Below are 13,287 nucleotides of genomic sequence, written 5' to 3' on the forward strand. Positions count from 1 at the left end.
CGCTGAATTTCTTCTTAGAGCTGATTACTTTATTAAAGCCAGACAATATCACCGAGTCAGCAACATTATCCCTTCTCATGCTCTCTCAATATTATGTATATTATTATAAATGTATTTACTAAACAAATTGTTATAAAGTAACTTTTTATCATTAACTTGAAATACAAACAAATAACCGTCATTTATAGGTTCTTAAGCGATGTTTTACTTGCAACGCCAATATATTATTTGTTTAGCACATCATGTGCACAGCTCCTTTAGACTAATAACCTGAAATGTTAGAACAAATATGGTAAATCAAGCTTCCGGCTTCGATCCTTAATAAATTTTTAAAGCTTATGAGATAGTGCTATTATACATTTATTTCAGCTTTTACATTTAAAGCGTAAAAATAAAGTCTTTCTGAAAAATATATCCAATTTTAAAATATTTTTAAATAAAAATTATTTTTTTGAGTTGTACACAATCAAGACCTAAACCATTTGAATTCTTCGTACTGCATTTCAGTCTTTTCTCTTTCACCTTTTTAAACCTTACTGATCTTAAATATAAAATAAAAATGTTCCTTCCGGCTCGGTTGAAAAAATGTGGATTTCACAAGTAGCCGTTATCTCTAAATCTCAAACGAACATGCATTAATAGATTTATGCTTGATTTACACAACACTTACGGGACAATAACTCTTAATGTTGGCCATATTAATAATATAATAGTAACACTTTCAAACATTTAGAAACTCCATAATCTTTAAACGCTGCAAGGAAAATATTGTTATGTGCATGTAAATTTTTAGAGGTTAAAAATTACATACTTCTAAAACTTTAAACGGTCACCTTCTTGAAAGCTTAGGAATAACGGGAAAATAAGTTAGAATAAATCTTGCACGTAAAATTTCAGTTCGTTTAAGAGATATAGTGTGGAGAGACAGAAAAATGAAAATGAAATATTTCCAGCCTCTTCGCTAAACGTTTAGCCAATTAAATTACTGCATTAAAGCTACGGATTTAAAGTATAGGGGGATGAGATTGAGACGTAACTCAGTTCAAGTCGACTAGGTCCGCTATGCTCGAATGAATAACTTCACGTTCTTTCCACGGTTCTCGGGCGCAATCATGGGTAAACACGTCTTATGGAAACTATTATATAGCATTTATAGGTCCCGAATAAGTCAAACTGTTATTTCATATAAAATTTAAATTTAAATAACTCAATTTAATCTGTTAAAATGTCTTAACCTCGAACTACGCTCTAGCAAAGATGAGTTCATTATTTCAAATGAGAAAATTAACGGTAAAAAATGCATTACTTTACAATAACATATGAATCGAATATACATTACATTATTATGATGATCCAAAAACCCTATTTTAATTCTTTTAATCAATGTTTGCCATTATGAATCAAAATTATAGCCTACTAGCACGTGTGCGCGTAGAAAAGTATCGGTACGAGTTTACTCCATGGATGGCCCTAATTTTGAAGAAATTTTATATTTACATGTATTTTTTTCTCCATAAACATTTTGTTTAGAATATTTCTTTTAAGCTCAAAATGCTAAAACAGAATAGAACAAGAACAGCTAATATGCGTGTCCTCCAAATACAGGATATAATTTTTTTTTGTGTATGAACGGTATAGACTCAGCATTACATAAGGATAACCGGGTACAATATGCTATCAATATTATTCTTTGTTTTCGATATGAGATAGCGAAATATTTTATTACCGACAGACAGACAGAAATAAAATTGCTCCAGGCTTTCAAGTTATAGACTTCGCCAACGCTCATCCAATAAATTGCCAACATGAGTTTAATACTACAACAAATTTAATACTAAGAAGATAATGACCATTTTGCCGAAACCAAGCAAGGACGTATGGTAACGGCTGTATATTTATTGAATCATTGCATTAAAGCTTGCATTGCACAACACTACACATAAGTATCTACATTTTCATACAAATATCTTTATTTTTATCATGTTAGGAGACAGCCTTACATAATTCAACAGAAAATCTTAAACTAGAGCATAGGTCAAGTAGTACACCAAAAGACCTTAACACAACGCTGCGAATTCGACATCAAACAGTTCTATCCATACATCAATAGCTTTGTTGTTATTATTTTAATTGGTCACAATAGTAAAAGCCCTACAATTAACACTGGATATAAAGTGTATTATAAGCAGCCATTTTGTATAGATTGAACTGTTTGAGGTCAAATATGTAGCATTGTTTTATCCTAACAACCCTCTCTACCTTTATTTGACCATTGTTTTGATATAATACTCGACTTACGCTCTCTTTAAGACGTTTTTCACACCTCTTGGGCCGTTCCCTAATGAGATGAAAAACTATATATATCAGCATAAAAAAGTAGTTATTTGTATTGTTGAGGTTAAGTCACCAATTTGATTTTTCCTTTTAATTTAATCATATTTGATAAATGCAGAAATGGTGGCACAGTTAAAATGAACTCACAATATAAAATTCATTCCTTGTACTTTAGGGCTGAAATCTCAGCGGACAGACCGCTCTTTTTTTATTTTGATTTGTATGCGCATTTTCCTAACATAAGAAGTATTTCCTTATTTAAGTATTATTTTTATTTGTTACTGTTAATTTTAAATTTAGAGTTCTAGAATTTATATATATTTTGTTGTTGTTATACTGTTTTGCTACTGTTATTACAGTTTGTTACTTATCTTTGTTGTTGTGTTACATTGTTATTATTTATTTTTATATGCAACGTAGTCTTTCAAAATTTCATTCAGTTTATCTATATTGTTAGTTATCGTAAGTACTATTAAAATTATTTTATTTTAGGTTGTTGGTGTTATAAGATCTATAGTATTTATTTTCTTTTTCGTTACCGGTACTTGTTGTTGCAGTTGTTACTTTTTTGTTTTTGTTTTGTAAACTGTTATTTTATAACATATTTATCAGCTTTGTATGTGCCTATACGCTACTGTTAACTATTTATTTACATTGTATTATTTGCCATCTAATTTTCACCTTATTGTAAAATGGTCTGTACCGTTGGAATAAATAAATAATAAGAGATTTGTAGTACCACCATTACAAGTTTATCAGCAAAACAAAAAAGAATAATAAAAACTTATTTAGAATTTTCCAATCTGAAAATCGAACACTCAGCGCACACATTAAGCAGAATTGTGCCCTAGATGTAGAAATTTTATATGACATTTTTTTAACCACTGTTTGTATATCCGGTGCTGAATAAAATGACCTTTTTATGTAGTATCTTACGAGTATTCCCAACCTCAATACTTTTACGTCTTTACTTATAGTTGTATAATTATGGGAGGTGTATCATTTTACAGATTTAGTGAATACGTATCTAAACGGGTGGAAGCATTTTATTTTTTTGTATTGGTTATTGAGAATACATTAAAATTTTTGAACTTCATAATCAATCAAAAGCATACATTTTCCCAAAAAACTTTAAAAGAAGTTTGTATGAGACATTTTTTATAACAGTAAATAAAATCTAACAGCGAAAACGTTTTTAAATGATAAGATTTTTTATGAGATAAAAATCAAAGATTTGTACTTTAGCTATTTTAATTAATATAAAGTAAATAATTAAAATCAGTTCAGAATACAAATGATTTTGTACATTTTCCTTTTGTTCCTAATATTGTGCGAAATATAGCAGTAATATATATTATACCCCGTACTCTATCTAACTAACATGGAGTTCAATTATTCATGTTCCATATTAACTGTAAATTTATATGACAATCATAACTAGCTTTACAAATTTCTTGCATTTATGATAGGTATCTCGAGCACTTCCAAACGCCAAATAAAAATTCCTTCAAAACTCACAAATTAATGTTTAATTTTTCATTGCAAGCTTTTCAAATACTTTACACCTGGTTTTATTTCTCGCTTTATTGTACAAGGAACATTTACGGTCAGAGCAGAACTTTCTAATGTCATCCCGAGAGATGGGCGTTTTATAGACCAGGGTCGACTCAAGGAAGTGACTTGTACATGTAGTTTAGAAACCAATTTCGAGCTTTTATATTTATGTTTTACCAATTAAATATTAAATGGAAAATAGACATTCCATAAGAATATTGAAAGGCCAAAAAACATGTGCATATGGCTGAAAATTGTATAGTATGAAATAAAACGTCCCTCCAGAACCAATAGTACTTCAAATTTTCTAGATATATATAGAACATGATATCAGAAAACCTCTCCAGCATAGTAGGAAGCCGGGATTGATCGATCGTGTTCGAATATCAAATGCAACGCTATTATTGCTCCATAATTTTGGTGAAATTGTTTTTAGGACCATTAAAGCTGTCCTCAAGTATTACTTAAGTATTTCTGTAGTCTGTTTGAGCCCCTCAACCATGTATCCTTAAAATATAAACCGTATTAAAAATACAGCTTTAAATGTATTAAAAATCCTATAAGCGTTTCATCATTGGTTAGTATTGTTTAATAGTCCCAAATATAGTCATTTAGCACTAACTCAAGCACCCAACATTTGTAAAATTTGGATAAAATGAACATAGTTAATGAACTTGCTCTAGCAAAATGTTGTCAGTTATATTTCTACATCGAAACAGTTTGATTTGATCCAGCTAGAAATATAAATATCATTTTTACTCATATATTTCAGTGTGTGCTTCAGTTTTAATAATAATAATAATAAATCTTTATTGTGTTCACAATTTAAGCAAATTGTATACAATCGTCAGTATACATGGATTAAAATGAATTAAACTAATTCAAATAAATCAATTTAAGTACAAGTCAATTTACTCATTAAAAAGTTTTCAGCTATGCTGATTACAATTTAGAACAGAACTAAAGGACTAGCCAATTTATTTCAATTAATTTCAAATTTAATCCCAGTGGCTCATCATAAACTCTTCAACAGAGTAAAACACCCTCGACATCAATAGGTTTCTCAATCGAGCTTTGGATTTTTTAGGATCATTTAAATTTTTTATCTCATCAGGGAGCTTATTTATGAACCTTACGCCAACCTCGGATGGTAGACGTTCGAACGTGGCAGTTCTGTGCTGTTGAATACGGAAGTTGCCCCGGCCTCTAGTCCCGTATTGGTGAACGTCCCTGCCTTGGACCAACTCACACTTGAATCGGCAGAATCGGCAGTACAGAGCAAACTCAAGGATATAGAGACAGGTCAAAGTCAGCAATTCAAGCTCCCTAAAAGAATTTTTACATGAATCTCTGAATTTCAATTTTGAAATTAGTCGGACCGCTTTCTTTTGAATTCTAAATACTCTTTCAAATTTGTATTTAGAACAGCTGCCCCACAGTCTCAGCCCGTATGTTATATGAGGATATACAAGGCCAAAATAGGCCGTTCTTAGTAAGTCCAAGGAGCAAAACTTGGAGAGATTTCGTAAAGCATAAATGCCCGAAGAAAACCTTTGAACAGATGCTTTATAGAAAGCATGTTGATCGTAGATGCTTGGGAAAGCACATAGGTGATCGTCCCATGTCAGGCCTCGATCAAGGCACATCCCTAGGAACTTGGTAGAATCATTTTCCTCTAGGAGGACATCATCCACCATCACAGCAACGCAATCCTCGGGCTCATATTGCCGAAGGTAAAAATTTAACACATTTGATTTGGAGCTGTTCGCTCTCAGGTTCAATGTTGAGAAATACTGAATACATGAATTCAGTTCTAAAAGAGTATTGATTTATAATTGGTTCTTTGTTTTAGCTTTGAAACAGAGCGTTGTATCGTCAGCGTATTGAACCATTTTACCTGTTAGGAGCGACGAATTCAACCCGTTGACGTACACAAGAAATAGTACTGGTCCAAGGACAGATCCTTGCGGGACACCATAGGCCATTTTTACTTTTTTTTGACAGGGAATTCGCAATCTGCACACACTGGCTCCTTTTTTGTGAGATAAGACGAAAGCCATTCGTGCGGCAAACCTCGAATACCACATGTTTTCAACTGGCAAAACAATGTCTCATGATGTACACAGTCGAATGCTTTGGACAGATCAAGGAATATGCTTAGCACATGTTCCCGTCTCTCCAGTCCATCGACAACGGTTTCGATTAAATTTGTGACGGCATCGATAGTGGATTTGTTTTTTCTGAAGCCAAATTGATGAGAACAAAGAACATCAAAACGCTCAAAGAACCCCTCTAATCTCGACAGAAAAAAGCTTTTCAAAAATTTTGCTTATGATTGTAAGGATTGAAATATGACGATAGTTGTTTGCAAGGCAAGGGTCGTCTTTTTTGAAAATTGGCGTGACTTTCGCTGTTTTCAGGGTGGAAGGAAAAATGTCTTGAGCGAAAGACATGTTGATCAAATTTTTCAGTGGGGTCAAAATGTGCTTAAAATAGCGTTTGAACAGTCACATAGACATGCCGTTAATGTCACATGAATGTTTTGGTTTGCATCTCTGTATCAGACGAGACACTGGAGACAGTGCCATGGAAGACCGGTCCCATCAATGACACTTGGTTGGAGCATTTGAAAGATGGATCGGATAACGCAACCGACGAAAAAAAGCGTTGAATTCACCTGCTACTTTTAATGGATCTGTAATTAATTCGTTCTGTATTAAGAGTTTTGGAATTTTATACTGTTTTGATTCATTGGGCTGTGTCGTTAAATTTTTTATGATGCTCGAAGCAGTTTTGGAAAAATTTTCAGAATTTGATAGCTTCTTTTAGATTTCACGTGCTTTTGCTGTTTTTATTGCTTTTCGATAATTGGTCTTGAAAGTTCTATAAAAAGCTTTGAATTGTTCGTTTTTTGTTTGCACGTAGATGGAATTGTAAAATTTCAAACGTTTACGTAATTTCAAGAGATATTGAGTCATCCACGAATTAGATTTTGTCTTTTTTCGCTCTCTAAAGTGTTTAAACGGGCAAGCTATGTTCAAAAGAAACACAAAAAGTTCGTGGAACGCGGTAAAAGCTTTATCGACATTTTCAATTTTATCTAAAAACGCCCATGACTCATTTTTTTTAAATGAATTCATAAGGGACGATGTTTTCCGAACTCAAGTCCCTTTTCATTTTGGATAAATGAGTTATAATTTTGGGCCTGAAATTATTAATTATGGTCTCCTGAGCATAGTGGTCAGATATGACTAAATCCAGTATAGAGATTGTGGCGTTTGGAATGTTTGTGATGACGTTGTCGATGGCTGTGCTCGATGTGGTGGTCACTCGTGTTGGCGTGTTTACTGACCAGATTATACCAAAAGAATTAAGAATATCACGTAGCCGCTGGGTTAAGGAGTTAGTGTGGTCCAAAACATCGATGTTGAAATCGCCAGTTATAATATACAACATAATATACAATATAATATCGCCAGTTTTGTTTTATACAATGTTGACCGCCCACAATATTAAAAACTTAAAATATGTATTAAATGTATTTAAAATCTACGAAGTTATTTACAACTGATTAGTAATGTGAAACTGTCATACTGCGTAGTTTGCTTAAACGGGATCTGGGTAACACCTTAAAACTTTTATTCAATAAAATTTGCTAAAAAAAATTACTATTTTATATAATATATATTATAATATTCTTCTTGTAGTATCTTATATTGTTATGTATATGATATAAGATGGGGAAGTGTATGGGTTTGGGAGTAATGATCAGAGGGAAGGTGTGCAAAAAGTGTTGGACTTCTTGTCATGAGGATGATTTAAACAGTAATATTTGATTGTCAAGCACTCTATTAATTAGCAGTTATTAATGACATTTCTTAAAAAGAGGAAATAAAGTGGTTCGTACACAACTACACCATTTTGCTGACTTTAGGAATAGTGCCTTTTGAAATAAATTACGCAATCACTTATTATTTAATAAAAGCACAATTTATTTATCATTGTTAAGAATATCTAGGTATTGCTTTTTGACATGCAATTGTTCGTAGATAAATGGATTTTGTAGTAAAGTACAACACAGAAATAGAGTATGAACTGTTGGTAATTGAGTAATAATATTGGTCAGAAAGTTATAGACACAGTTTTCATGAGACTTTGCTATAAAAAATGCAAAATTAAAACGAGATTGGAGCATTTGATATCTTATAGGCATTCCAAATAAAAATTAAATATCTCAGGCAGAATGTAACAGTCGCACCGTTGTCTCGGCTACTAACATATTGTTGGTGCTCTTAGAAAATCTGAACAAAATCCAGAACCGCTTTTATTTTAGTTGGTACACCAAATACAGGGATCAAGTACTGTACGTTTATGGACTTCTATCGACTCAACCTGGAATTAACGTAATTTAGCTTCTGTTTCTACTTCAAATAATAAAGTTTGACTTATAATATTGAGTTCCAAAAGTACCCGCTTTGTAAAAATTACAAGAAAATACACACGGAAAAGTATTAATCTGATGAAATAGGAACCTTTATGCTTCTGGGTCATCTTGGTAGAGTTGAGTATTTCACATCAGCTCAGACCAGACAAACTTCAAATGGTTTTATGAACGCGAGGCTTTCTTAAGAGCTCGTTTTAGAGCATTTGTGATGCATACTTTTCATACAGATGTTTCTTTTCTCTTCAATTACAGGATTATATGACAAAATAGTTATCTTTCGCTTTACGTAATGTAACTTTTTATTTTGCAATTTCTGTCTAATTAGGTGGCCTCTATTACACCTCTACCTCTTGCACGCTGTTTGCAAAACAGGTATCAGATCCTCATTAAATGTAGATATGCCATATAAGTAATGTCGTGGTTTCCTTCTCTTGGCGGCCATAATTTGATATTATATCCTTGTTTACAATCATCGTCGTTCGTTTCCAGCATCGATGGATTTTTAACACTAAGTTCTCGTTAAACGTTTGATCTTTCCACTTTCTCTCTTCCACCATCGCTGTTACCCACACATTCCTTCACTGTCTTTAATCAACTTTGTCGTTATCAGTCTTTATCTTTTTGTATCTCTGTCATTCCATCTTTTCCTCTCTCTTGTTACTTAACTATATACTCGTATGTTCTTCTCATATCCAAAACATTTCACCATTCTGTCTAGGATATTTTTATGACCGGTTCCATTCAACATTTTCTTGTGATTTATTTTTTTTTTTTACTTCCAGGCAATCCTAAACCCTATTTGCACCTTTTACAGAATCATGTGAAACGATCCGTAACCAATATTGATTTATATTTCAAATAATATTGATCCTTATACATACATATATGGGTATAATGATTTATACAGACATTATACTTTGTTATATAAGCATTTCATCATCCTAGTAAAAAGTCTTAATATTTCTTTAAAGACATAATAACTATGAAATGTAGAGCAGTGGTGAAAGTAAGTGAGCATGACAGCAGCAAGACTGCTAACAATGCAAAGTCAACACCTGCGTGTGCTGAAAAGCAGTCTAGTTCAGGTCTTAGACTCGGTAACATGTGACTCTCTGTAAATTTACTATAATAATTTTCTAAATTCCTTAAACAATGTAGTTTGATACCATATTTTAGTCCGAATTCTTCTCCTGTATTCATAATTCTAACAGTTATAAAACCAATCAGTAGAATAAACAGAGACGTTTGAAGTATAAACGATCATTTCTTTTCCAGAATCATCCGGTGGTGGCAGCGGAATATGCCATATTTTAAATATTCACTTGCAGACGCGTTACGCATTTTTAAAACCACGGTTTACTTCAAATTACATAATATTTACATATTTATAGTTTATCAAAACTACTAGGATTACATACGTTATTTTAAAAGCTATACAGTTTTAGCCAATATTGAGGTTTATAATCCATTTATTGACTGTTTTGCTTATAAATTTACCATGTATGTAAATACACATATATTCTGTATATACATACAGAATACTTTAAATGTGGGAAAGTAACTTATTAACATTTGCTCAAACTCTCTGTTTGATATTTGTAAAATATTCATATAGTAATAAATACAATTGAGGAGTAAATCCACTCAGTAAATGACATTGTGATATATAATTACAATATAAAGTATAAAAGGTCAAAACCGAAACTGTTCATGTATAAAGATAATGTGTGTGAGAATGTGGTATCAATGAACACCTGGTGTGCACATTGAGAAACCTGACAGTCTGTGAAAATATTCCTAAATAATGAAAATGCTATATGTTAATTATGAATGGTATAAATAATATATTATTAAATACCCAGGATCTAGCTAAGAATGTGCCATTATCTGCCCGTCTCTCTGTCTGTGTGATTACTCCTAATAGAAAAATCCTACAGACTTAGAACTTGGTGGTACTCGTTCTAAGGAAGTAAGTTATCACTTGTGGGGTCAAATGTTTTAAATTACAAATAAATCAAATATATTTAGATACCACTTTTTATTTTTACATTGATTTTATAGGTAACAATGGGTACAATATAAATAATAACAAAATAAACTAATTGGAAAAGAAACTTACTGTAATTATGTGTCATGTTATTATGTGATATAAAATATATACTTAGTTTGAAGACTTTCTTTGCATTCACTCAGGTACTTCTATAATAACCCGTTGTATCGGTTTGTTTTTAGTGATGTTGTACTGTATCAGGGAGAGAAGGCTAACATATGAATTCTTCCCTTAGCTTCACCGTTAACGGACTGCGGTTATAGCGCTATCAAGAAATATTTAGGAATCAAGGATGATAAAGAATTGAAAGAGGAGTTAGTGACCAAGAAAAGTCGAGGCTATAATGAAGATGTGAGATGAAGAGCAGGGTTATGGCAGATTTACAGCTGTGTAGGAGAAGATCGGTCTTGCCTCTGTCCGCACGGCTCGACCGCTATGAAGAATTAGCAGATCCTATCTCCAGAATACCTCTCTCCACTCTACAACACATGTTCCACATTCTCAGTCGGCCCGGAGATCCCAAGATACCAGACCGAACTGGATTAAGCGAGCCTTATCTCAATACCATTATTCTTGTAGGCTCAGCTGCATTGTTCACTGTTATCACATTATTTGTGGCGGAGCATACAGTGTATGTGTAGCAATGCGTGTTGGAGTATTCAATCACAGCTTTCCTCAGGTGTGGATAAATTCGATACTGAATTTAGTTATTTTACTTTTAAACGACACACAAAGCGGTTCTCTGGTATTTGGGATCCCTCATCAATAGATGTTAAAGGGAGATTAAAAAGTCTGTCCCCCAGTTTTCTGTAAAGGAATACAATGAAAAAGGAATCTCCGAAAAGAATTTTGACATGAATGACTGAACTATGTGAGTACTTATAAAGGTATGTCGTCCGAAGCGGAATGCCCCATAAAAATTTTCAAACAGAAATGTTTTTTTATGACACCACTAAATTATAATAAATAATATTAGTTGCAAACTTGAAGTTTTTATCTTCCAAGTCACATTTATGTCGACTAGTCATCGAAGATCAATATTTCAATATCAAAATTAAAATATGAATGAATCCTGAAGTTTCTGAAAAAGCGAAATGAAGCGTTGAAAAACTAAAGAAATTCGAATTAAGAATTGTTTAACTGATAAGAGTTATTAAGTTTAAGTAAACATAAGTTTTGATGTCTTCTTAATCTTCAATAGGTTTTATTTTCGTGTAAAATATGTGCAACAATAAATTTTGAACTCAGTAGTTTATTTGTAACTAAGGGTAAAAATGAAAAACTGATTAAAGCTTTAACCTTATATGTTTGAAGGTTTGATCCTATGTTTATGTGTCACATAGGAAAGATGCCATAACATAATAACTAAGTGTTAAAGCTATACTTCAAATTTAACAAATAGTTGTGATTTGACTATATTTATGATTATAATACACAATAGTGAGACTGATAAATATCTTAGTTCAACATATATATAAATTAAACCAGAAAAACCAGAAAAAGATTGATAAAATAATTGATCATACATCGAAAAGAAATACAATGTTGAAAGATCTACTACCAATTTTATGCAGTCAAATGAAATATTAGTAAAAGCTATGAACTTTTAGACGATTACTTCGCCAAAAAATCATTAACAGCAATTTAAATATAAAAAGAGCAGGATTTTAGACCGGTCTTTTAATTTTACGAGGATAAATGGTTTTAAAGTCCAAAACTTGTTTAGGGGAGCATACCATTACTTATCAGCTTAAAACTATTTTAACTGATACCATTCAATAACACAATTAGACTTCACTATGTAAATTTGTCCGAACATTGTGTACTCACTGACAAGAAACTAATTGGCAACGAACTGCCCGACAAGGCACCGGTCGGCCGAGAGACGGAGCCAACAACAGCGTGTGAACCGGCTTTCACAGTGGGAGTGTAAGTGTAGCGCACGGTCGCCCCAGGGCTTGCTTCACATTTAGACGACATCTCTGCCTCAACCTCTTCGCTGCCCTTCCACATACCTTTCTCCGAAATTTGCAAACGCTCTGTCTCACCTCACGTTCGATTCCGATCACTTCCCGGCTCTCTCCCGCGCTGCTCGGCGCCTCGCCGTCGTCGTGGAAGCGGGTCGTGCCTCGTCCGCCCGCTATCTCCATCTGTTTCTCCCATTCCGATCGAAGAGGTGTCCGGCTCGATTTTATCACCGTGTTCGATCCCCGCCGGATTCGACGGCTTTGCAAGCGTCACGCTCTTACAAGTTACTCTGTTCTCAATAATTTGGGGCAATGAAACAAGTTAATTATTTCACCACACTATTCACGGTCTTACCATCGCAGGGATCAAATGTATTTCAAAATTGTGGAGTGACACATGAGAAGAACTTTTGTAACAAGAAAAGTGTAGAACTGTATAAATAATATGAAATTTGAATCTGTATGAAGCACCACAGTTCAGCTAATGTTGGTGTGTGTTAGAAAGTCAATAATTTAATGTTGAGTCCTTTGCTACAATTTATTTGAGTTATTACCTCAGTAATTTACGGATACTACAACGTTTAAAATGCTTGTACAGGTTTCTATCCCAGGTTCTGACAGGGTATAATAAAGAAGCAGTCTTATATTATGACGTTAAAAGGCGCTGAAAATCCATAATCACGTAAATAGCCTTACAAGTACTCATCAGTATATGTTTTGCGCAATCCTCTTAAGAGCTACTGAACAATAAACTGTTGCTTAGTTACCAAATGAGTTTAAACTAAGCATATATAAAGCTTGGTTTTCATCAGATATGGTTTGCAGTAGCCTGGAAAGTAAAATATCCAATAAATACTTTTTGTACCATTTGTGTAAAAACAGGCATTGTTTGTACGATAAAATAAAACGTATCTGACAGTTTTAAACATGAGTGATAA

The sequence above is a fragment of the Homalodisca vitripennis genome, chromosome 2 (genome assembly GCF_021130785.1).
Source record: "Homalodisca vitripennis isolate AUS2020 chromosome 2, UT_GWSS_2.1, whole genome shotgun sequence".
NCBI classification, from domain to species: Eukaryota; Metazoa; Arthropoda; class Insecta; order Hemiptera; family Cicadellidae; genus Homalodisca; species Homalodisca vitripennis.